This window comes from Cebus imitator, unplaced genomic scaffold (genome assembly GCF_001604975.1).
Source record: "Cebus imitator isolate Cc_AM_T3 unplaced genomic scaffold, Cebus_imitator-1.0 Scaffold60, whole genome shotgun sequence".
NCBI classification, from domain to species: Eukaryota; Metazoa; Chordata; class Mammalia; order Primates; family Cebidae; genus Cebus; species Cebus imitator.
In genome coordinates this window covers 5,252,207-5,278,713 of record NW_016107375.1, presented here as the reverse complement: position 1 = coordinate 5,278,713, position 26,507 = coordinate 5,252,207, and the positions used below count along the sequence as shown (strand labels likewise).

Here is a 26,507-nt window from a genome sequence, read left to right as displayed (position 1 = left end):
TTTTTGAGATGGAGTCTCACTCTTACTGCCCAGGCTGGAGTGCAGTGGTGCAATTTCAGCTCACTGCAAACTCCACCTCCTGGGTTCAAGTGATTCTCCTGCGTCAGCCTCCAGAATAGCTGGGACTATAGGCTCTTGCCACCACACCTGGCTAATTTTTTGTATTTTTAGTAGAAGCAGGGTTTCACTGTTTTAGCCAGGATGGTCTTGATCTCCTGATCTCGTGAACCACCCCCCTCGGCCTCCCAAAGTGCTAGGATTCAGGTGTGAGCCACCGTTCCTGGCCAGGGAGCACTTGTTAAAGGGCAGGCTCCTGGGTGTGGCCTCCAGAGGTTCTGATTCTGTGAGTTACCACGGCACCCGGGAGTCTGCAGTTTAACACGGTCCCAGGCGGTCAGGAGAAACTGCCGTTTTTTATGATTGACAAGATACCTTCCACTATAGGGTCTCCTCAGAACTTGCTGCTGCCCACGAGGTTGGCCAACCGGAGGTGGCTGTGCTCCTCTTTTGGGTGGGGACAGTGGAGTCTTTGAGGAGAAGGTCTCCTCAGGGTCACACAGGCGGTGCGGGTGGGACTGGGACTCTGGACGTCCAGTGCAGTGCTCCGGCAGCTTGGGCAAAAGGACAAGGCCTGGACGTGGGCTGCACTTGCATGGGGATCGTGTGGGCATTAAAGGATGCTGGGGTGCTGGCCCCTTCCTTCCACCATGTGCTCCCCACCCCCCTCTTAGGCTGGGCCAGGCCGTGGGGCCTCCAGAGAATGTGTGCGTTTGTACTGGGCCTCAGCACGTGACCTCCTGTGAGGAGCCTGTTTCATGGGATTTGCTCATGTTGCTGTGGTTACCGACGTGGTGAAGAACACAGTCAGGGGGCTGGGACAGGATGGGTGGGCTTTGATTGGAGAACGGTGAGGCAATGATGGGAGGGTGGGCTGGCGATAAGTGTCCGGTGCTGCCCGGCCAGGCCTGCCCTCTTACTGCTGGGGCCACCAGTGCTCTAGGAGCTGTGGATTGTAGCAGTGGGAGGCATCTCATTTCACAGGTGAGGATCTGAGAGGCAGAGGGGGATGGGGACGGTGACTGGCCTGAGGCCGTGCCCTTTCTTCAGAGCAGACTCAGAGTCTGCGCCATCCTCCTCCCCTGACCAGGCCCTGCCCTCCTTCTTCTCCCTCAGGTCTGGCTGTTTCTCTGATTTTCTCTACTTCCCTGAGGATGGCCCCTCATGACCCATGTGGCACGTGGCTTTTCTAAAGCACCTCAGTGTGCATCTTCACATGTGGCCATGAGACCCTGCAGGGTGATCAGGGCAAGTGACCTACCTCCGTTCTACAGAGGAAGAAACTGAGGCTCAGGGTTAGCGAGGTGCAAGCTGGGACCACATCCCAGGTGTTCTGATCTCCAGCCCCTGCACCCTGGGGTGCTGGGCACTTGGGTCTCCCGAGCACTGGGACCCCCACGCTACCTCTTATCTGTCGCTTGGTTTCATTTCTCCTGGCTGGGGTGTCCTGCTCCTCCAGCACCAGCTCCAGGCCTTGTTTCTAAGGATGGGCTGGATATTCCCGACTCTCATGCTGGCCACCCCTCTCGTGGGCTCTGCTCCTGTGCCCTTCTCTGAACCTTTCACCCTGGCCACGGGCCTGTGTCCTGCAGTGGTAACAGGAAGCTGAGTGTTCATTTCTGTGTCTCCCAGAACAGGGACTGGACACCTGGCAGGTTCCCAGTGCACAGATGTGGTTTGAAGAGCTCTGCTGTCTCCCTCCTGGCCGTTGGGAGAGTGCCATTATGTCCCCTGTCACCTCTGTGATTCAGATCCAGTGGAGACCCTCAGTCTGTAACGGGCAGTTTGTAAGACTGTGTGACCCACCTCCAACCTGTGTTAAGTGCTTTGGGGGACAGAGAAAGAGAAGAGAAACAGGGAACACCCCTACCTATTTAGGGTGGTTTCTAGGCAGTCAGAATGTTTCCATTCTCACATGTCTCCAGCTGTTCAGGATGTTCCCACATGTGTCACTCTGCCTCTCGGTGTGGCAGGCCCAGAGTCAGATAGCCTGTTGGGAAGGCTCTGTTGTCTCCTGAGGTCTGAATGGCCTAAATTGTGTCGGCTTTCAGCTGTCCTGTCATTGTGCTCCTAGCGGCAAAATCCTGCCATTCTACCATTTGCATCTTTACCCTTGGTCTTCTGTTAGAAGGAACTATCCTGGTAAGGCCTCAGGATTGGGTCTCACGCAGGCATTTACCACTTACTGCTCCAGGTTTACTTGGTTTCAACTGGGCAGGTGGAAGGGGTTGGAGATGGGATACAGGGAAGATAAAGATGCTGGAGGCAGAGATGGCCTCCCCCAAAGCTGAGCCTTGAACTGGAAATACTGGGGAGGCCAAACTCCCTCCCCATAAGGGAGCAAGGGACACACTGTGCCTGGCTGAGAGACACAGGGCCGTGGGACACAAGCTTGGAACCTAGAAGGAGGTGAGGGCACAGGAAGACTGTGCCCTGGGTCCCCAGGGTCCTACTTGTCCTCACTCAGAGTTGCTCCTCCCAAGTCTGTCTATGATTGAGGACTTGGGGACTGTGGGCCCATTTCCTAGGAGCTTTGACGCTGGCCACACCATCCCAGGATGGCCGCACCAAATTCCAGCTCATGGCAGAGGGGATCTGGTGCGCTTCACCCCACCCCCCATTTCTCCCATCACCAACATCAAATGTCAGTCAGGGACATTTTTTTCTTGTGCAGTTTTTCAAATCTCTCAGTGTCATTCATTTAAGAACGGAGGTTCCTTGTATTTAAGCTCTTCAATGGATCCAAGAGCATGAGAGCACAAAAGGACCTGAGCAATCCTTCATCCTCTTCTGGAGAGATGAAGTGACTTGCCCACGGTCACCCTGCTGCTCAGGGCCTGGTGGTGCCAAGACCACACCCAGGTCAGAGGACAGAGCAAAGGAACACACAAATGAAGCCGGGTCTCACTCCCTCCTGTGATCTTCCCACTGAGCCCTCTGGAGCAAATTTCAGCATGCTAGTTAAGTGAACACAAATCCTCAGGTCAGTGCTGTGAGGTTCAGGCTTCTCCACAGAGCTTCCTGGAGTCATGGGACTTTAAAGTTGAGGAGGCTTTGGAAAGGATCTCCTTCTATGGTTTCCAAACAAGGCAGGAAGGCACCTCTGGTGACCACAGGTAGCTCTGGTTGAAGAGCCAGAGGCTTCACACTGGGAGGGGCCATGAGCTTGCATCTGCTTTACACAGTGGTGCTCTCAGGAAAGTTTGTTTACACAGAAAAAAATTAAACACTACAAATCTGATGTGAACTCAGAAGACCTCTCCTCACTGCCCTCACAAGAGGCTGGAATAAACTTTCTCTGGGAGCAGTCTCACACATTGTTTGTGAGGCAGTTACTCCGCTGTTTTGTAAGGCAGTCTATGCTCCTTTAAAAAATAGATTGATTGAGGTATAGCTGATGCTCAATAAACTGCATGCATTTAAAGTGTATATCTGGTGAGTTCTGACATATGAATATCCTATGAAAGCATCTATTCCCTGTTGGTTAACTCTTTTTGCACATCTATTAATTCATTGATTAGAGCAGCCACTTACTGAGCAGGTATTATATACTATGTGCTAGAGACTGTTAAAAACTTGTATTTAGTTAAAACCTTCCTCCCTCTAAATTCAAGTGTCTAAATCCAGCTCCAATAGAGTTGCTAGATAAAATACAGGATGCCCAGTTACATTTTAACTTCAGATAAAATGAACATATTTTCGGTACAACTATATGCCAATATTGCATGGAACATGCTTATACTAAAAAATTGTTTCTTGTGTAAAATTCCACTTTAACTGGGCATTCTGTGTGTGTGGCTTTTTTTTTCTTTTTGAGAGACTCTCACTCTGTCACCCAGGCTAGAGTGGGTGACTCACTGCAGCCTCGACCTCCCAAGCTCAAGCGATCCTCCCATCAGCAACCTCCCAAGTCGCTGGGACCACGGGCACACACCACCACGTCCGGCTATTGTTTAACTTTTCGTAGAGACAATGTTTTGCCATGTTGCCCAGGCTGATCTCAAACTCCTGGGCTCACAGATCCATTGGCCTTGGCCTCCCAAAGTACTGACTGGCCCATTCTCTCTTTTTATTTGAGAACTCTGTCAATCCTAAAGTCACCCCTCTTGAGCTGTATAGAATCAGGTCTCAGTACCTCTAGTATTCTGAACCTTCCTGGTGGCTCAGGACACGAGACAGTGCTTCCTCTGATCTCAGTGCCATGGGTTTAATTAATGATGCTATGATCGCATTAGCCTTTCTGAGCCATGTCTGTGGTTCCCGTTGGGCTTGTTCTCAGAACACGAGATTCACTTTCCCTTCAGCTACTCTCAGGCAGGCTGCCTCTCCAGTCCTTAGGCAGCCCCAGGCAGAGGTTTTGAACGAAGTCTTGGCCTCTCCAACTAGGCCTGTGATATTTCATCTTGTTGGTTTTTCCGTACTTCCACTGGAATCCTGTGAATTGCAGAGTGTGTCAGAGTCTGGCACCTAGCAAAATGTCCGTCTCTCCCAGACTCAAATCTATTCTAACCTGATAAGTATGACTTTCAGACTATCAGTTAAGTAACTGATGGAAATGCAGAACAGTCCAAGGTGAAGCACAGAATCCCATGGTGTGCTCCTGGAGAGAGCCCTCCCTGGCCCTTCCTCCCTCTAGGCTGACATCAACCTATACTCACTGGGCCAACTCACCTAAGTGTAGTATTCATTACCCAGACTACATGTCTTATTTCTATCCACGACATTTCATAATAGTCTTCAATTTCTGGACTTGTTCATTTCAGTGACTCCTTATTGAATGCTTCCATATGCAATGTGCCAGATGCCTCATGAATATCAGATCTGGCTGGGCACAGTGGCTCACACCTGTAATCTCAGCACTTTGGGAGGACAAGGTGGGTGGATCACTTGAGGTCAGGAGTTTGAGACCAGCCTGGCCAATGTGGTGAAACCTCATCCCAACTAAAAATGTGAAAACTAGCTGCGTGTGGTGGCAGGCACCTGTAATCCCAGCTACTTGAGAGGCTGGGGCAGGAGAATTGCTTGAACCCAGAAGGCGGAGATTGCAGTGAGCCGAGATCATGTCACTGCACTCTAGCCTGGACAACAGAGTGAGACTCTGTGTCAAAAACAAAAACAAACAAACAAAAAAACCAGATCCATTGCACTCTGGTGTTCTTCATCTACCAACTGGGGTGAACCCATGACAGGAGCTCATTCTTTAGGGGATTCTACTGCCCTCAGTGAGGATCAGTCCCCTCCCTCTCCCCTTTCTCTTCTTAAGTGATCACAAACCACTTCAAAATCCATTACAGATTTTTCAAGGCATTTTTATATTCCCATGGAAAGTTTCGGGATTTTATCTTTTTTCTTCGTGTAAAAATTTAAATATGATTTACAGTCTAAAACTCCTCAGCTATGGTTCTTGATTTCTCAAAAACTGCTCAGTGGTTCTAGGGTCACACCTGTGAGTTCTTTGCTGGTGCTATGTTACAGCTTAGCATTGTTGGAAGATGTGGCTCTGATGAGCGTGCTGGAAGGCTCACTTCCTCTCTTAATCTAATGAATTCTTTCTAAGTAATTTTGATGGATGTAGGTCAAGGACAGGAGGAAGGATGACAGAAAGACATGAGCAGGTATTAAGCACTTGTTATGTGTGGGACATGCAAGGTACTCAGTCTTCACTGCATCATTTCTCTCTCATTAAAACTCAGTGAAGTACTGGCTAGGCATGGTGGCTCATGCCTGTAATCCCAGCACTTTGAGAGGCCAAGGCAGGTGGATCACATGAGGTCAGGGGTTTGAGACCAGCCTGACCCACATGGTGAAACCCCGTCTCTACTAAAAATACAAAAATTAGCTGGGCATGATGGCTGGCACCTGTAGTCCGAACTAGTTGGGAGGCTGAGGCAGGAGAATCCCTTGAATCTGGGAGGCGGGGGTTGCAGTGAGCGGAGATCATGCCACTGCACTCCAGCCTGGGGCACAGAGCGAGACTCCATCTCAAAAAAACAAAACAAAACAAAAACCAAATAAACAGCTCAATGAAGTAGGGATTATTAATTCCATTTTAGAGCTGGAGAAACAGAGGCAGAGGAAGTTCAGAGAATTTACATGAGGTGCTCAAGGTCACACAGCTGGTGTGGCTGTATGATGTATGCAGAATTCATATTCGGCTCTGTTTGGATCCAAAGTCTCTGTTCTTTCCACTGGACCATAGAGCTTAGCTTGGCTTTAAGCAAGTATGATATGGTAAAACCCCTCCATTTTTTGTTGTAAGGCTCATCATAGAACCCCTTTTATGTAGGATCTGATTCATAAAATGGGGGTTTGTTATTTTCAACACATCTATTGTGTACGTCTAGTGTGACATATTTTCAACATGTCTAGTGTGGCATGCTGGCAGGGTTGCTCACTGGGACACAGTCAGGTCAAGTAATTTGGTGAGTATCCCAGCTTAGAGGTCAGCAATTCATCAGTTCTGAGGGCTCCCCAGAAATAGTAGGGCCTCTGGGAGATGCCTGTGGCCAGAAAACTTGTCCCTGCCACTGCTGGGAGCCAGGGAAGCTCTGCAGGTCCACAGGGCTGGCACTCGGAAGGGGCCTGGTGGAGAGTACAGGCAGCATAGGCCAGGCAGCAGGTGGGGACAGTGAGGGACTACAGCAGTGGCCCAGGCCGGGACAGGAGGGCCGCAGACACAGCTGGGACAATGGGATGGAGTAGTGGGTGGTGGTGGATGTTGGCAATGTAAAAACAGCACAAGTGGGTGAAGGGCTGGAGAGAGATGGTGAAGGAGAGAGAGCAAGAGGTAAAATTCCAAGAAGGTTCCTGGGATGCTGACCTGGACCTCTGAGGCCATGGGGCTTCTATAGAGCTTGAGGGGTAGGGTTGGGGAAGTGCAGGGGCTGGAGAAATCGATTTGATCCTGATGGGTTGAGTCTGATGTGTATGGGTGCCATCCAGGCAAAGATTTCTTATGGCCTGGGGATGGTGAGAAGGCTTCGGGGTTACTGTTGTGAAGGGCACTTGTTTCTAGAATCACTGGCAGGGAAGACCTCCCCTGCATCTGCCTTCCTGCAGGACTTACACTCCCTTCCTCCAACCAGAGTGGGATTCTGCCTGGGCATGTGCACACACACGTACACCCTACACACTCATCCACACACGCCACACTCTCCTCTCAAACACGCACTCACATACATACCCATGCATTGTGTACACCCTTACACACCCACATACACACTCCTCCACATAAACACTCACACACTGACCTTGTGTATACTCATGTCCACTCCTGTACTTCCCTCAGAGACACACACTCCAACACACATGCACTCACCCCACATGAACCCCCCGCCACATGCCTGCATCCAGACTCATCACAAAATCCCATTCCTAATAGCTCTTGCTGCGTTGAACCCGCCTCTCAGTCTCCCCAGAGAGTGGCCACTGTCAGGGGACTGGATGCCCCGGGGCAGGCATGGGAGCTACAGCCAGGCAACCCACACTTGGGATGGCCCCAGCCCCTTACTGCCTTTGCCCTGTGGGTGCTGGCTGGGGCTGGCCGGCTGGAATCCAGCCTCTGAAGGACTGGAAGCCCTTCTGGTCTTAATTCCAGGCTTCCAGAAAACCTTGGAGTGGAGCACATGTGGGAACTGGGAGAGTTTCTAGAGCACCACTCATCTGGCTTGTGCAGATGAGGAAATCAAGACTCAGAGACGGCCTGGCTTGCTCAGGGTCTCCCTGCCAGGAGGTGGCAGGCTGGGGCCCCAGGCTGACTCTACCTGGCCCAGGTGCCCTCAGCATTCCCTGGCTGACAAGTTTGACCACAGAGGGAGCAGATGTGGTCTCAGGGTGTGCAGGTTGGGCACATGGCCCGCCACCAGGTGTTGGGCTATAGGGGCTGCTCCTGCTCCTTGTCCTGTCCCACAGGGAGCAGCCTCCCTGGCTCTGGGCCTGGCTGGTGGTTGGGAGTGGATGCTGAGGGCAAGATGTCAGGCAGCTCCAGGCTTTGGCACCTCTAGCCCAGAATCCTGACCCTGATGGGGACGCACAAAGATAGGTTAAGCAAAGAGCAGCTGTCTTTCCTGAGATCACTCTCATCATGTCCCTGAACAGCCTAGTTTCCCTTTAAAAATAACTATTTATGGAGCTTTTATTTAAGAATTATCTAAAACCTTCTTGAACTTGACTTTTGCCTCGGCCTCTACCACCTCTTGGAGGGAAATGAGTACTATAAATTGCATCCTACCACACAAAGTTGGGCTGCCTTTGATTTGCCTTGAATTCCCCTGAGTGTGAGATCTATTTGAAGCTCTGGGGTCAGTGGCCAGGGCTCCTGCTCCCCGTTTTGGGGCCTGTGCAGTTTTCAACCCACAGAGTGGGAGATCAGCTCCAGCCTGAGAGTCCAGCTTCAAATCTACCCAGTCTTTTGGGGGTACTATGTCTTCTCCTCCTAACCAGTCTCCTGACACCCACTGAGCATTGCTGCCCATGGCTGGCATGGGGATTGGCCCTTTCTTGCTTGCTTATGTGTTTTTTCTTTGTTTGGGACATATTGTCATCATCATCATTATTATCATATGACTTTTTTCTCTCCCCAAATATCATTTCTAATCCTGTCACCCGACAGGACAGTGCTAGCCTGTTGATGTTCTTCCTTCTAGATTTTCTCCCTAGGCAGAGGTCTTGTTTAGTGGTGTTTTTTTTTTTTTTTTTTTTTTTTTTTTTTTTTTTTTTTTTTTTTTTTTTTCTGTTTCATTTTTGAAGTTGGAGGCTAACCGCTGGTAATGCAGAGGGCATTTCCAGACCTGAGGCTCTAGCCGTGGCTTGCATGGGAAAAATGAGTCACAGTTGCTATTCATAGTTGGATTTTAAAAATTAAGAGCAGGGGAGCACATGCTGGGAGCTGGTTCTGGGCTCAGTGCTTTGAGACATGTCTGGAGAATCCTATGTTTAGAGAACTTACATTCTAGTTGGAATGATGAGATCCACCCATATGAAAAGCTGGGTGATACCACACGTATTAAATCATTAAATTACAAGGCTGCTTGGAGAGCCTGGTGTATTGAGAAGCACAGAGATTGGTAGCGTCTTCAGGAATTCACAGCGGCAAAGATCCAGTGAGGTGGTCAGGGAAATCTTCCTGGGGGAGGTGGCATAGCAGCTGAGCTTTGAAATCTGAGTCAGTTTGAACAGCATGAATGGGGTGGGAGGGATTGGGGAAAAAAGCCTAGGGAGGTATTTGTTGGTGGGGAATCTCCAGGATGCCCGGGGGCCTGGAAGTAGCTCAGGTAGGTCGGGGCAGAGGATTGGAGTCAGGAATGACCTCTCGGTTCAGGAGTCTGCCCTGGAGAAAGCAGGGAATTGTGGAGGGGCTGATGAAGAGGCTGTGATGGAGGCTACCGATTCAGGGAAGGCCAGCGGGAGGTATCTTAGGTCTACTTTAAGAAACCGTGAAGGGGCTACTGAGAAGATGGGCATCTGCCAAGGAGCCAGCCTTGTCCTGTCATCTCTTGGCCCCACCTCCCTTCTACCCAGAGCCAGAGTTGGCCTTAGGCTGATGTTACTGGTGTCAGCCTGGCACACGTACCTGCAATGCCAGTCTGGAGGCAGCAGAATGTCCATACAGGTTAAAGAACACACAGGATCTTCAAATTCCAGGTCTAACCCACTAAAACTTACCAGCAGAGGGCCGTGAGGAACTTACCAGTAGTCAGAGTTAGGGTTATCAGCCTGCCACAAGGAGGGAGAGGGCTCATCATGGGAACTGTGGGGCATCCCAAAGCAGGCATTATATGAGGACACTCACAGAGTTTGGGGGCTGGAGTTAATTAGAGCATCATCTTGGTCAGAATTTGAGGGGTTGCTGGAACAGTCTAAAGTCACATCCTTAGAACACGCCGGCCAATAGGGAATTGTTGTCAGATCAGCTTGTCTGTGGCCTTATCTTGGAACAGATGGGTGTGAATGAGCTGGTGTCAAAAGACATTGGGCCTCCATCATCTGTACGAGCCTTCATCCCAGTGGTACGATTATCTCTTTTCCGAGTCATCACAGAGGGCTTTCTGCAAGTTGTGTTTTTTGTTTCAAGTCTCCGTTCCTTGTTCATTGCCTAGCTGCCCACAGGACCATTTTCTACTTAAAGCTTGTCCTTGGGCAACTTACTGGACCTCTCTCAGCCTTGGTCCCCTCAATGGTTAAATGGAGATAATAATGGTAGCTATATCATGGAGTTCTGAGGATTAAATGAATTAATATATGTGGAGCACCTAATGGTGCCTGGCATACAGAGGGTGCGACAGAAATGTCAGCCATTGGCTGGGCACGGTAACTCACACCTGTAATCTCAGCACTTTGGGAGTCCAAGGCAGGTGGATCACAAGATCAGGAGTTCGAGACCAGCCTGGCCAATATGGTGAGACCCCGTCTCTACTAAAAATATAAAAAATTAGCTGGGCATGGTGGTACATGCCTGTTGTCTCAGTTACTAGGGAGGCTGAGGCAGGAGAATTGTTTGAACCCAGAAGGCGGAGGTGCAGTGAACCAAAATTGCGCCACTGCACTTCAGCTTGGGCGACAGAGCAAGACTCTGGCTCAAAAAAAAAAAAAAAAAAATGTCAGTTATTGTTACAACTGCAAGCCTTCAAGATCTAGGAGAAGAATGTTAATGCCTCAAAAGAAAGGATAGTCTGCAAATTTATTTTCCTCTTCAGAAGATAAAAGGGAAACAGCAATATGAGATACCCTGACCAGGACAGATGCTGTCCTGGGAGCAGCCATGGTGATCTAGAACAAACAAGCCCCATGTGACTGACATGATCTTCCCAGAAAGAGAGAAAGAAGGAGCTCAAGGGATCCTTTGCGGTTTGGCCTATCTGCAGGTAAAGAGGTGATGCCTCTTCCTTAGTTTAGCTGAGGACAGGGCAGGAAGAAATGAAGTGAAGCAATGATACTGAGAATCTGGATTTGACAGTAGAAGAGACGTCTGTCTCTGAGTCACTGAGTACTGGGATTGTGGGAGGCAGGGGGTGTGGGAGGGTTATGGGCTCCTGGCCACATCTAACCAGAGTGGAAGCTGTGGTGCAGAGGAGGGACCTCTGGTCTGGGAGTCAGGCAGTCACAGTCCTGGTATTGAACTTGCCTCTGAGCAGTAGAGGCGGGGCTTTCTGCCACTCAATCCTCACTCTGGGTCTTTGGCTTCCCTTTTGTAAAAGGGAGGATTCAGGGTAGATGGACTCTTCAGGCTTCTTGCTTTCTTCACTTCAAGGTGTCCTGGAGATTACTGTCATTCTTTCTCATGACTGCACAGTATTCCCCGATAATGCATGCTCTCCTATTGATGGACATTTGGTTGTTCCCAGTCTTTTGTGCTTACCAGCTACAGTGCACATTTGGTACATGTATCTGCATGGAGTCATATGCATTTTTTCTTTAGGATGCCAAGGAAAATGTATCAACAGGGTTTGAGCATTTATGATTTTCATGGTCGTTGCCAAATCACTCTCCTTAGAGGTTGTACCAAATTTTAATCTTACTGCCAAATGTGGGCCCTGCTGTTTTACTTATGTGGTGAGGAGTAGTGGGTGGGAGGTCTTGGTGATCAAGCGATCAACACATCTTCCACTTCTAAGGTCACATGACCTCAGGGCCCCACTCTGGTCAGATCCCATTTCTTAAGGCCCCAAATGCTTAGCCAAACTTGGCTTCTTGCTCCACTCCTTGCACCTCAGCGCTGCTGCCTCCTCTCACCTTGGCTTTTCTGCTCTCCAGCTACCCCTAATAAGAGGGAGAGAGAAAATGAGAGACAGAGGATGTGTTTCAGGTGCTCAATGTCTTACCGGTGCTGTGCCTGCAACTATCATCATTCCAGCTTCTGTGTACACACACCTGGCTTCCCACAGTTAAGGTGGAGGAGGAGGCAGCCAGCCAGCCAGCCAGCTGTGTGTGCAATAGTGAAGGATTGAATACATTAGGCTGTGAGACTGAGGGGCAAACTCACCATCCAGGGTTGTGCTGACAGCCTCAGCTGAAGGCTCACCATTAATGAGCTGAGCAAGCCTTCTTACACTTGCTGTCAATTTCATCCCAGGAAGATGCTGGCAGGGCCTAGATCTTGGTTATGACCTGGAGCCATGCCCAGAAACACTCAAATCTATCACCAATAATTGTCCATGGGCCTGACTGAGGGGGAGCCTCCCTGACAAAGAAAGAAGTGGAAATCCGTCACAAAGGAAGCAAACACGCCCCGTGACCAGGAGTGCCTTCATTACTCCTGTTCTCATTGATTTGGCTGCCGCATGGTAAACTCGCTTTAAGCATCATTTCTTCAACTGTCCAGGCTCATGAAAATGGCCAGCAAGCCATCCCTGGACTCTACACATGCCTTTGTAATGTGTACGGGAACCCCTGCCCCACCCCCAATTATTTATTCATCAAACATATCCTGGGCACCAGTGTGTGTCAGGTGCTGGCCGTGCATGGGTGGCAGATGCCCAAGACTCTGTCTCCACTCTGGGGAAGTTGCTGAGGTGAGGCTCCCAAAGTGAAAAGTGACAGGTGTCATAGACAAGGCAGATACGACATGCCTGATGGACTCAGGCACCCCCTAATGACAGCTTTCTTTTTTGGCATTCCCTGAGTACCTGATCATTTTGAGAGTTGAATGAAGGGAGAGAGCCAGGGTAGAAAGAAGAGGACAGCCCCTTGGGGAAGGCAGGTTGAGGCCTTGTAGGGGAGAGCTTAGCTCTTGGCATTTGCTGGTTTAATAGGGTCACTGGCAAGTGGCTTTGGGTTGGGTGAGTTTGCTAAAAGATAATTATGGTGGCACTGGCTGGAGAAAGGAAAGAGATTTCCTAGGGGCCTCTGCACTTGGCCTTTGCAGATGAGATGACACTATGCGACTAACCTTAATAGGATGTGCGCTTCTGAGTCAGCTGATTAATTTTCACTCTTGCAGTTGAGCAAGGATTTGCATGGAGCCATTTGCATTTTCTCGCCAAGGCCCCTTTTCTATTGATTGATTCATTTCAACACACATTTAGTAAGTCCTGACTATGTGCCAGCAGTGAGCTGGACAGCTGAGGTTCTGCCTCCTGGAGCTGACGTTCTATGTGTGTACTAGTTTCCTGTCCCCAGCTGTGACCAGAGCACATTCCAGGGGGTGACACTTGGATCTTAGTGGAGGACCTTGAAAAAGTCTTCGTGTTCCAAGGGTGAGGGCCTACTGAAGCAATCTCAGGTATGGGTCAGACATTTGGGGCTGCTCACACAATGTTAACAAAAGGGGGACCCCAGCAAGTCAGATTCAGTTGAGTAGCTGGACGTGCAGGAATCACAGCCTGGGGCGGAGCCGTGTGTGTTTGTGTGTGTGTGTGTGTGTGTGTGTGTGTGTGTGTGTGTATGATCTTTACACCTCCCTGGACCTGTGGATGCCCAGTGAGAGGAGGAAGGGCAGGGGCACCATGGAGCCCAGCTCCCTGGAGTAGGGTCGATGATGCCAGCCTCCCTGGGCTAAAAGCCTCTTGTCAGCAGAGTAATTGGATCTGACTTGCAGCAGGAAGGGAGCAGAGGTATTCAAGTCAGTCGGAGCTATTTTTAAACGCCCTCTCTTCCCCAAGTGCAGATCTCAGCTCAGCGGGAGAGAACGGCTCATCTCAGAGCTCTGGGAATCAAAGCGCAGCCCCCTTCCCCCAAGGTTTAAGTCCTCCCAACTCCATCCTTCAAAATCAGATCTCAAATTGGGCAACTGCCCACGAATCCTGCCATGATCACATGTCCCAGTTTGGGGAAGGATGGACTCCTGGGGCCATGGGGTCAAGGGCTGGTTTGGGCTGGTTGCCTAGTTGGCCAGAGGCAGACCCACAGCCTTGGTCTCTTGGTTGCCTGGCAGCCCCAGAGACTCACCACTAAGCCTGCAGGCAAACATGTCCCTGCCTGTCTGCTGCTGTCTGGACTCTTGGTAGCAGCTCACAGCTGCCTGTCAGGCTCTGAAAACAGAGCCGAAAGCAGCCACCCTCCTGCCAAATGTTCCGCTAGGAGCTGAGCCTCATACTGAGTGCTGCAGAGGGTAGTGGGAGGGGCTCAGGGAGGCCGATGTCCGGTCATGCTGCTGATAAGGCTGCCAGGCTGGTCAGTTTCTTCTGACTTGTCATACTTCCTCTCCTCTTCCTACTCTAGTAGCTGGCTGTAAAATGTTCTCCCTCCAGAGCATGTGGTCAGGCCGGAAGGGAATTGCTGGTGGTCCTGACTACCCCCACACCTCCCAACCCTTAGAAAAGGACAAGGCCACCTTGGGCAGGAGCCATCACAGAAGTGGAGATGCTGCTAACAGCCAACGCAACGTGACCACCTTCCATGCTCCAGACGGCACACGTGTATGTGGGCGAGGGGCTGCCATATCTTGTTATAGATAAGGATTGAGGACCAAAGGGGAGCCCTTGGTCAAGGTCACTGGCAGGTCCTCCCTCTCTCACTGACTATGACCCTCCAAATCCCCCAGAATTCCAGAGGTCTTTGGATGCAAAGAATGAGGGATGCTTCCACGTCAAACAACACAGCCCCCTCTCCGAGAAGCTGGAGGAGTTCCAGGAGTCTTCCTGCCTTAGCTGGGGGCAGGGGGAGCTCAACTCTGTGGCACTCTGTTCAAGTTTGTTGCTTTGGGTGACAGATCTTGAACACAGTTTTCAAAATTGTTTGGTTAAAACATTGCAAGCTGGGAACTCTGCCAGGACCTCTTCTCTCTCAAGTGGAATTAGAATAAGGCAGGCTGCCCCGACCCGTTCCAAGGGTACTGATCCTCGAGTTTTATAAAGCAGCATCGCTCAAACCCAGCCCTATCCAGAAGTGGACCATGTGGTGACATCCCTGGGGCCCTGGGAAGACACTTCCATCCCCAAGTCTAACTGCATTAGCCTGTCCCATGGTGCTCAAACCTACAGGCTTGTAGGGCCTTCCTTGAACTTTATAGTCAGTTCTGAGTGGGGTGAAAGGACACTTCCTGGGTGTGGAGTCTTACAGGGTTCTGCAGGCTCTGTGGAAAGCGCTCTGCCTCGTCTTATTAGCCCTGAGACCTGGGCTATGTGATAGCAAGTTGTTTACTTTCTTTGAGTCTGAGTTTACTTATCTCTTAACTGGGGAGAGACGGAGAGCTGAAATTTGGGGAGCGGAGTAGGAGACAGTTGTGGCAGGCCCTGGGAACCCAGGGCAAAGGGGTGGGGATGAGGAAGGGCAGGAGAGCAGCACCTTTTCCACTTTGCTCTACTTACATTTAAAAATCATTTTACTCTTAAAAATGATTCTGTGTGTTTTCAAAAGCACATACATATGCACATGGTAAGAATCCCTGTGGTGCAAAAGGATGTACCTATACAGAGAAAGGCACTCCCCGCCTGCCCCAGCCACCCAGGCTTTCTCTTCCTGGGGAGTCCCTGTTGTCAGGTCTCGTGGATCCTTCCAGAAATCATCTGCATATTTACTTTTGCTGCATATACACTGTAATCTAAACCACATAATTTAACTCAAAGGCATGCAGCATGCTTGGGTTCCTCTCTTGTAAATGTGTGTCATGACGTCCTTAACATCAGGCCTCATTTGTGTAGGGTGCTCTTCAAGTGTCAAAGCGCCGTCCTCCAGCAGCTCTTAGCTGAAGCCACGGCCTTCTGGAGGTAGAGATGGCAACATCGTTATGCTCATTTTACAGGTCAGGAAGCTGAGACTCAGAGAGGCTAGGCTGCTTGCCTAAGGCCACATAGTGAGTGACTGATTAAGTCGGGACCTGAACACAACCTGCCTGACTCTCTGGGCACCTGTGTTCACTGCTTCCTTAAGGGAAACTGCTTGAATCCCCCTACACTGTGTTGGTAAACAGCAGATGTTTATAAAAATCATGAGCCTTGCAAACCAGGGGTCTGTGTAGATGCTGCTTACAGGCAGGCCTGACTAACTCCAGCAGTTCATGGGGCAGGTTGTGGAGACTCAGACCACAGCTGCCCTCTATGCATGCACACACACACGTGCACACACGTACACACACATCACAGGTGCCACAACATGTGTGTACATGCACATATCCATGAATAGACATATACCTGCACATGAACACATACACAGTCACACAAATCCCAGGCACATGCACACATATGCTCACACATGCCCATATCCATACACATACCACACAAACACATGCTTATACACTCACACACACATTCATGCCCATACCACATCCCACATAATACCACACACACAGATGCACGCTCATAGCACACACATGCTCACACATGCCCGTATCCATATATACACTATGCACACACATGCTTATACATTCATGCACACATTCATGCTCATACCACATCTCACACAATACACAGACACAATACCACACAGATGCACGCTCACAGACACATGCACGAACACACTGCCTTGGGGCTCCAGAAGGGCAAACACAGCAAGTGGAATCCTGGTCCTCAGGGCCTCCTTTGCCACAGTGTGGAGGGTAGGCTGCAGAGTCCTCTAGGAAAGGCCATATGAATGGCCACATTAGGTTTGTTGGGAGCCATTTTGCTCCTAGAAAGCATTTTCATTTTGTGCCATCACAGCCTTGCAAATGGGGAGCATTTACTTCCCCCTGGGGCTGCGGGAGGATGTGTGAGGGAGCAGGGGCTGAGCTGAGCTGCGTGAATACCCACGAGAGCCCCAAGGCAATGGCCTTACCAGCAAGTTGCTGAAGGAGCCCCCTCCCCAGTGCACTTGGTCTTTTATTGGGAACATGTTTTAATGGTGCTGACAGTGAAAGAAAGACAGGCTTAGAATCAGACAAACAGGTTCCAGATTCCCAACCTGGGCCAAGTAATGCTGAGCAAGTCTTTCTAACCCTTAAGCCTCAGTTTCTTCATCTCTAAAATGGGAATAATGTCCACAATTCATTGCACTGGATGGTTGTGGGGCTGAATTTGGGAAAAGCTTTGTGAGAGGTAAATTGATATGCTGATATGACTGTGATCATCACAGAGGGACTGAAGCAGAGTTCCTGAGGGACCTGGAGTGCCAGGTGGAAGGAGAGGTAAGCAGGGAGTCAGGAAACAGTGCCTGAAGCCTTGGAAATGGAAATCAATTTTGGATGGAGGAGCTACGACACCCAGTGCTGCACCAGCTGGCCACTCAGGGCTAGGGTTTGTCCTCAGCCTTCCTTGCTTTCCTGCTGGCATTTTCATGGCTAATTAACATAACATGGGGGCGGAGAGGAAGAAAAACTCAAAACAATTGATTTGTCTATTTGCCAGCACGTCTGGGAAAAGGCTGGGTGTGGGAGGTCAAAATCGAGGCTAAAAATCAGTGCTTTGCGTTCTCAAGGAAACACAAGGATCTGCAGGAAAGCTCTAGGAAATCAACGTTCAACTACAAACTCTTGAGAGAGCAGTGGGCAGGGCGGCAGGAGGCATTTAAAGCTCTTCTGGTTTTGTGAGGAGAAGGGTGATGCAGAAACCTGGCTCGTGATAAGGAAGCCAATGAATAAGTCATCCATCCTTCCGCCTCTCCATCCATAAGCATCCACCAAGCACCAGATTGCATCCAGCCCTGTCCTGAGGGTGCTCTGGGTGTTTCAGGGAGACAAGATGAGGACTTTGCTCTCTAAGCACTCAGAGTCACATTCAAAACAATGAGAGCACAACTCAAAATTAAGTCCCCACCTCAATAAACGGCAACACCATCTGTGTCAGTTAGCTTTTTCTGTATAACAACCACTCCAAATCTTGGCCTTAAAACAACAACCATTTATGCAGCTCACAATTCAGTGGGTTGAAAATTTGGGTTGGGCTCAGCTGGGAAGTCCTTTTGGTCTTATTGGGTTCACTCACTTAGCTGTGGTCAGCTGGGAGAGATGGGTCTAGGACAGTTTATTTGTGCATCACATGGTCTCTCCTTCTCCAGTAGGTTAGCTTGGGTTTGTTCTTATGGTAGAGGCAGGAGACCAAGAGAGAGTGGAAACTGCAAGGTCTCTTGAGGCCTAGGCTCAGAATTGACATGATATCACTTCTGCTACATTCTATTGGCCTAAGTCAGTCACATGGCCATGCCCAGATGCAAGGGGTGGGAAAGTAAACTCTGCCTTTAATGGGAGGAGCTTGTATGGGAGGGGGAGCATTCAGGGAGGGAGAAATTGAGGCCATTTTGGCAAACCATCAGTGATACCAATCTTCTAGTTGCTTAGCAAGCAAGATATGGAGTCCATCTTGTCCTCTGTCTCTCAGGTTTTACATCCAATCCATGAGCAAATCTTGTCACTTGTATCTTTGAAATGAAATACATTTTGGATCTGATCATTCCTTTCACCTTGTCCCCATTGCTACCCTGGTCTAAGAAACCATCATCTCTTGCCTGGTCCCTGCTTCTTACCTTTGCCTTCTGCAGCCTGTTCCATTCAGCAGCCAGGGAGTCAAGACCTGCCACTTTTCTGCTTAGATACCCTCCTCAGTGTCAAAGGCAACATCCTCTAATGACCAGTGAGGTCCCGCATCATCTGTCTTCCCAGTCCCCAAGATCAGTCTCACTTAAACTCCTACCACTCAAACCTCCTGATCTTTCTCAAAATGCCAGACTTGCTCTCACCGGAGGGTCTTTGCATGCGCAGTTCTGTCTGCCCAGAAAGCACTTTGCCTTGATATCTGCCTGCTCAGCCCTTCACCTCCTTCAGCTCTTTATACAAAAGTTATCTTCTCAGTGAAGGTTCTCCTGGCAGTCATATTTAAAATGGAACTCCCCCAACCCTTTCCTTCTTCCCTGGTTCATTTTTTCCATAGGTCTATCATCATCAATAAATGACATATTTTCTTAAACTATTTCTCGAAATATTTTCTTAAAATAATTTCTCAAAATATTATCTACTTATTGGAGAGGCCACTGCTGTCCAATATGCATATGTATAATGTCATATATAATGTAATTATATATGTATAATGTAAGACACATATATAATTTAAATTTTTCAAGCAGCCACATTAAAAAAGTGAAAACAGGCTAAGCATGGTGGCTTATGTCTGTAATCATAGCACTTGAAGGCAGGAGGATCGCCTGAGGCCAGGAGTCTGAGACCAGCTTGTGCAACATAGTGAGACCCCCATCTCTACAAAAAATAAAAAATAAAAAAATTAGTATGTGACTACTGGCACATGCCTGTAGTCCCAGTTACTTAGGAGGCTGAGGTGGGAGGATCACTTGAGCCCAGGAGGTCTAGACTGCAGTGAGCTGTGATTATGCCACTGCACTCCAGCCTGGGTGACAGGGTCAAGACACTGTCTCAAAAAAAAAATTAAAAATGGGAAATTAAATTTAATAATATACATAATAATTTTATAATATTATACATAATAATTTTAATGGCATCCAAAATATTATCGGTATTTAATTAATTTTTAAATTAATTAATTTTAAAAGTTACTAATTCTTTTACATTATTTTGTTTGTACTAAGTCTGAAATCTTGCGTCTGTTTTACATACGACAGAACCTGTGAATTTGAACTACCTACATTTCACATTTGGTAACCACATTGGACAGGACAGAACTTGACTGCAGTTCCACGAGGGCAAGGATTTTTAACCTGCTTGATCACGGCTGCATCCCTAGCACCTAGAACAATGCCTCATACGTAGAAGGCATGCAGTAAATACTTGGTGATTGATTAAGTCAAGTTCTGAATCCAATTCAATTATGTGGCAAGACAGTTACAGACCCAGAGAAGAGCTATTAACTGGATGTGTTCATGCTCTGGGCTGAGGGCGGGGGGCAGGACTGTGAAGGGGAGAAGGTTCGTTTTTCTCTCCTAGGCTTCCCAACTCATTCAGCATCTCCATGGTTTTCCATTCTGTCTGGACACACAGAAAATCTTGCAAGTTCATCCACACTCGGAAACATTAGGGAGTTAGTGTGTTGCCCTCTTATGGGCATTTGCACTTTGAAAGTAGAAGTAAGAGGGAGCAATGCTTCATCCAAAGCAATGATTCCCTCCTGGAGAGTTTTTGGCTCTAGTGGGCACGCTATTACCGGACCATGAATCTTTCTGATGTCCCTGGGTTCACCCCAGAAAGTAGGCTGTCAGCCAGGGTGCTTCTGTTGACAGGCTGCCCTTGGGTGGCCTGTTGCTGGGTGCCCTGGATACTCTCCCCTGCCTGGTGTTTTACTACAGACGGTGCTGGAGCTTGATGGGAAGAGGGGGACTTGGGAGGTGCAGGTGCTCAGAGTTTGAGAAGATCTCCAATTCAAGGAAATCAATGAGCCATCCTGTGCAGCCAGCTCTAGGCCAGGGCCTGTGAAGAGTGAAAAGCCTCTATACTTTATAAGACACTTTCATGGGGGGCGGTTCGTAGCATTCCCCTTGCCAGGTGGGCAGGCAAGACACAACACGCTTATTTTGCAGACTGGAAAGCTGAAGTCCAGAGACAGGAAGTGGGTACCCAACTCACTCCCCTGAGAGCTTGCCAGGACTCTCCTCTAGGGGAGCGGGCGTAATCTTGGCCTGAGGGGCCCCTGGGTCCAGCTGGAGTGACTGGGTCGAAGGGCTGCTGGTCTGAAATAACTGTATGACACTAAGCGATGAGCAGAGTGGACAGTGCACAGCTGGACCAGGTCTGCCTGGGATGGGCCAACAGGGATGAGAGGCAGGGCAGTCACAAGGCAGGGGCAGCCAAGGGGCTGATGGAGCCCCTCGAGGTAACTGGAGACAGACGGGCCTCTGTTGCTTGTTAGGTATATGGGATCTGCCAGCTCCAAGAAACCTATAGCTCTGCCTTTCCCAGGCACGGCCTCCCTCCTCTCCCTCTTTGCTTCCTTTTGTTATCTCCCTTCCTCTGCTCTCCTTTAACCTTCTCTCTTTCCTGCCTTCTTTTCTCTCTCATGTATTTCCACTGACGTCCATCTTCTCTTTCTCTCATGCCAACACCCCCTCCCCAACACCCTAGAGTGCTAGACAGGGCTGCCCCATGAGCAGTGATCGTCGGAATCTAATTTTACTGATTCTGGTTCCCTCTGAAAGCAGGCAGATACACACTGACTGATATGATCTGATTTCAGGGGCGCGGGGAGGCCAAGATCTCCCACGGCACTTCCGCTCCTTGGTTGCTGCCTGAAAACCCACCATTAGAACTTCATAGCACCAGCTCCTTAAAACATAACTGCTCCTGAGAAAAGCCACTGTCCAAACTCTTCTAAATTCTTCCCCGTCATCGCACATCAGAACAGATGGCTCTGGGCGCCAGGCTTGGGGCGGAACAGAGGAGGACACGAGAGAAGTTGGCATCAGATGAAACAGTTCTCCCAGGGGAAATGGGAGGCAGAAGAATAAAGCCACTCTCTATCCCATCCACTGTATTCACAGGGCCAAGCTGTGTAAGCTTAGTGTGTGTTCTGCACACCTCAATAGGAAGGGGCCCCATCGAAGTGGCTTTCTGAACTGGGTCCTCTCCTTTTAGCACCAGAAAATGCTGATGTGAAATGGGTCCAGGTAGCCCCCCTAGCACGTCTTGAAAGTTATTGGGGTTTGGGTTGGACGTGGTGGCTCACATCCCAGCACTTTGGGAGGCCCAGGAGGGCAGATCACCTGAGGTCAGGAGTTCAAGACCAGCCTGGCCAACATGGTGAAACCCCGTCTCCTCTAAAAATATAAAAATTAGCCAGGCGTGGTGGCATGTGCCTAAAATCCCAGTTAGTTGGGATGCTGAGGAAGGAGAATTGCTTGAACCCAGGAGGCAGAGGTTGCAGTGAGCCTAGATTGTGTCACTGCACTCTAGCCTGGGCAACAAGAGCAAGATTGCATCTCAAAAGAAAAAAACAAAAAGAAAGTTATTGGGGTTTGGGGATTTGCTTTTTTATGTTTTTAATTTACTTGAGTCTTAATTTAAAATACAATAGTAGGAGAATATCTGAACTCATGACCTAAGAGGAACTCTACATGGTTTGCAAAAGCCACCCAATGCCATCCACAGTGCAGACCCCTCCTTCCCTGGCCAGAAATGGCAGGATGAGGACTTCTGTTCTGGGTCTCTAATCACTTATTCTGTTAGTTGATTGTGATGCACACTCACCACCTCCGCGCTGGGTCTCCCCAGTTCATGTTGGACTTGCAACTGGGCCCCTATCCTCATTGCAAAGAATTCTGAGTCTTTCTGTCTGCAATTCTTCATAGCTAGTCTTTCTACCTTGCACTTTATCCGCTTCAGTTTTGTTTGTCCCTCTGACACCATGAAATTCCATGCAGTGCTCAAATGTGGCGAGGCAGCTGCTTGCACATGACTAGGGTTTTTGGCAAGAGGATGCTTCCTCCATGCTTATCTGTACATGATCATTCATTCATTCATTCAGCAAGTTCTTACTATGTATTAGGATCTGTGCCAAACAATAGGGGTAGAGGTGTGACAGACTTAGGCTCGGCCTTCATGGAGTGTACAGTCTTCTGACCGTAGATGCCTTTCACAAAATGCCTTGTTAGGACTGTGGCAGGAATGTGTCCATACACCTCGTTGGTTTAGATAGGAAAAAGTGTCTTCTTGGATGGACGATGCCCACAATATTGTCTCATTATGCAGAGAGGTTTTCTTCTGTAATTGTATCCTGTCTCTAAACAACCCCTCTAGGCTTCCTTCCCTTACTCCTGGTCCATGATGGCAGCTGGAGCTAAAAACTGGCCCTTCGCTGCTTGTTGGAAGCTTGCTGTTTAATTGTCTCAAACTCATGGACAAGTAGGGTTCCTTAGGATGCAAAGTCCCCTCCCATCAGTGTTTTGAGAGCAGGAAGTCTGTTCCTTGGAGGAAGCTGAGCTTTTCATTAGAGATCAAAGCCTGGCCCTGGAGAAGAATCACAAAGCTGCTCTTGGCTGTAAGGATCCCTTTGGGGATATCACTTCTTTCCAGGCCCTTGGCATCTTCCATTGGACAGGAAACCAATAGACAGAGAGGGAGGAGAGCAGACCCATGGCAGCCTTGGGGGCTAAGCCAAGTAATAGGCCTCTTGTGGTTGATCAGACTGGAGCAAAAGAGGTTAAGCTGATGTACATGGAGTAGGTAAGGAAACTGGGGAGAATGGCCTATGAAGCTGGGTTCTGGGCAGATGGCCCAAATTCATTTTCTTTATCTCTGATTTGTCTGGTGTGTAGTCAAGTAGTTAGCTCACGAAGTATACCCCAGACTCCCAGTCCCCTAGACTCTCAGTTCTGCCATTCAAGGTTCCCCACAATTTCCCCCCACCTCCATTTTTCGTGTATTACTTTCCCAAGCACCCTGCATCTGAATGAGTCACAAAGGGTGCGTTACCTAGTTGCGCAAAATTCAAATATCTCCCAGGCTGGAAAACTCAGTGCAGACCAGTGGGAGACTCAGAAGATGCAGGAAATGAGATTTTTTTTTTTTTTTTGAGATGGAGTCTTGCTCTGTTACCAGACTGGAGTGCAGTGGCGCAATCTCAGCTCGCTGCAATCTCTGCCTCCTGGTTTCAAGCCATTCTCCTGCCTCAGCCCCTTGAGTAGGAGAGACTAGAGATGCATGCCACCATACCCAGCTAATTTCTGTATTTTTAGTAGAGACGGGGTTTCACTATTTTGGCCAGGATGGTTTCGATCTCTCGAACTTGTGATCTGCCTGCCTTGGCCTCCCAAAGTGCTGGAATTACAGGTGTGAGCCACTCACTCAGCCGGAAATGAGATTCTGAGCTGTATCCATGCAGAGGGGAGAGGAGGCTCCCTGGGGGGGCTGGTTGAGTAGAATGTGAAGTCTGTCTTTGGACGCGGACCTCCTCTGGACTTACATCTCCTTCCACCTGGGCGCAGGCCCCCAGCTTGCTCCCTGAGGATCCAAGACTTGCTCTCTCCTTACCGCCCCCTCACCGAGGTCTGGCTGTCTGTGCCTTCACAGATGGTGACTGTCCAGTTTGGCAGCTTCAACTATGATCAGGTCAAAAGCAGAGTAGATGTTGCAGGGAATTCGCATCATCTCCAGGTGGCCAAGAAAGGCCCTGGAAGTACTCCAGATCATACCTCTCCCCTTTACCAGTGTTCATGCTCCTCTTCTGGGCAGTTAATTGGCCTCTGCATGGGCGTCTGCAGTGATGAGGAACTTTGGGAGACAAAACAAATTCTGAGAAATGTCTTCCTTATGTTGACTCAAATCCGCTTACCAGAAAGACCTTCATCCTTTTGACTGCAGCTATTACCTGACCCGGAGTTTCCTCTTCCCTGCTCATGCCCAGATTCTCCAACTGTTCCTAGTGTCCGATGACTCAAGTCCCTTCACAACCCCGCTGTCCATCACCAGAGTCCAATTAATCAATGTCCATCTTAATATGAGTTTCTCCAAATCAGTTCCAGTACCCAGGAGTTGCCTTCAATCTTTCCATCAGTGAAACCCTATGAAATGCAAGGCCTCGAGCCTTTCCTCTGGGGATTTCCAAAGACCCTGGGATTTGTCTTGCTACAGAAGTACCGAAGGGCCTGGAAACATTTGGCCTGCTCTATAAAGCCAGGGCTTGTCCTTGGCATTTCGTTAGGCCAGGGAGGAGGCGCATGGCTATTGGCCAAGGCAGACTGCACGGGACCTGAGCAGTCATGCCCACTTCAGCCGTTCCTCAGCATCTCCCGCAGAAGAGATTCAAGCTCATTCTCCATGGATGCCAGCAGCTGGGGCTTTGTTTCCTGGTTATTGTCTTAGGCAGGAACAGGCTTATTCTTAGGGGAGCTCGGGAGAGAGAGAGAGGAAGGGGGAGGGGAGGTGGGAACCCCAGGACCATGGCATGTTATTTCCATTCGGCGAGCCACCAGGCAGGTGAGTTCCTCTCTAGAAGTACCGTGTGGAGACGTGTATGGGCATATGAGGACCCATGTGCTGGGAGGCAGTGACACTGATGTGAGAGCAGGGGGATCGCACTGCAGCACTCGGACTCAGGAGGCCTGGACACCAGCCCCAACTTGGCCATAACTACCCTAGAGCCCTCAGACATGCCACCCCAGATTCCTTGGCCCCCAGGTCTTCATCTGTAGAATGAAGGCTGCATGATCATTGAGTTTCATTTAGCTAGGATATTGGAGGCTCCCATGAAGAACTATGCTTCTTCTTCTTTTTTTTTTTTTGAGATGGATTCCTGCTCTGTCACCCAGGCTGGAGAGCAATGGCGTGATTTCTGCTCACCACAACCTCCACCTCCTGGGTTCAAGTGATTCTCTGCCTCAGCCTCCAGAGTAGCTGGGATTACAGGCACCCACCACCACACCTGACTAAGTTTCTGCATTTTTAGTAGAGACAGGGTTTCATCATATTGGCTAGGTTGTTCTCAAACTTCTGACCTTGTGATCTGCCCGCCTCAGCCTCCCAAAGTGCTGGTATTACAGGCATGAGCCACCGTGCCCAGCTGGAACTATGTTTCTTTACTAGCTAACAATGTCATCCTTACCTATCTAAGATAAAGAGCTCTTTCTTCCTCCTTTCCCTCCTTCCCCCTTCTTCAGTCTCTTCTCTCCAGCTCCTTCCTTCTTTCTTTTTCTTTTCCTTCTCCAGTGTCTCATTCTCTTCCCCTCTCAGAATATTTCTAAGAATATCCCCTTCTAAGAACAAAGGGCATTGACTGCATGGTACCTGTCCTGAGAACACTCACTTCACAGCTTATTATTGGAGATAAAATTCATACACAGACAAAATGCCAAGTATAATGGCCTACATGCTACAAGTCAGACGGAGGGAGAATTTCATCCATCTGGGAAGGTCTTGGAGGGCTCTGAGGGGAGTTAACGTCTGCCCAGGATAGTTAAGGTTGGACAGGATGTGATGGTTTGGCAAAGCAGGGTGGCAGTGCCAGAAGACAGAGAATTACCATCGAGGGCCCACAGGCTGCCAAGGCCCCTTGGGGTGTGGGAGAGATGAGGAAGGTCAGACACAGCAGTGAGAGGGAGCAAGGCTGGGAACGGGGTTTGGGCAGAGAATGGAATGTTCAGAATTGTGCTGTAGGAAGGTTAACGTGGCAGCCATTTATTTGGAAGAGGAATTTTGAAGGTCAGCCCTGGTCCTTGCCTCTCCCTGCTTCCAGCCCACTTCAAATGCTGGGCATCACATCACAGCATTGACGTGCCCATCTCAGCTCTGTTCTGCCCAGCTCTAAGACCCTGGCGGTGGTCAAAACACTCTGTCCACAAACGTCTTTCTGGCGCTTTCTACTTTCTACTGAGCATCCCCATGAATAAGATGAGAGGCCTGGTCAGAAGCTATCTGAGGCCTCTGTCAGCAGAGAGATTTCAGCAGGTGTGTGGGATCAGCGGCATCGCTGCAGGTCACAAGTCCAGGAAATGAAGGCCAGGAGAAGTCCACGGGGCTGTCCAGGCCTGACTGTGAGGGGAGGTGCCCTGGCCTTTGGGATGGAGCCCTTATACCCGGTGACTCTGCCTGGCTTTGAAGCCTTCTTGGTAGTGATGCCTTCCTTACTGGCCTCTGTGGGCAGAAACCT

General features: G+C 49.5%; 1 protein-coding gene and 1 long non-coding RNA gene across 2 annotated transcripts in view; one reads left to right on the top strand and one right to left on the bottom strand.

Moving 5' to 3' along the window:
- RNF165 (ring finger protein 165) overlaps positions 1-26,507 on the top strand; it is a 127,436-nt gene that overhangs the window by 62,130 nt on the left and 38,799 nt on the right. The gene's annotated exons all lie outside the window — the stretch shown is intronic.
- On the bottom strand, positions 10,722-18,115 carry LOC108305143. The gene is made up of 2 exons (XR_001825584.2): positions 17,892-18,115; positions 10,722-11,814 (listed from the first exon to the last, which is right to left on the bottom strand). It is a non-coding gene; the product is annotated as an uncharacterized LOC108305143 (long non-coding RNA).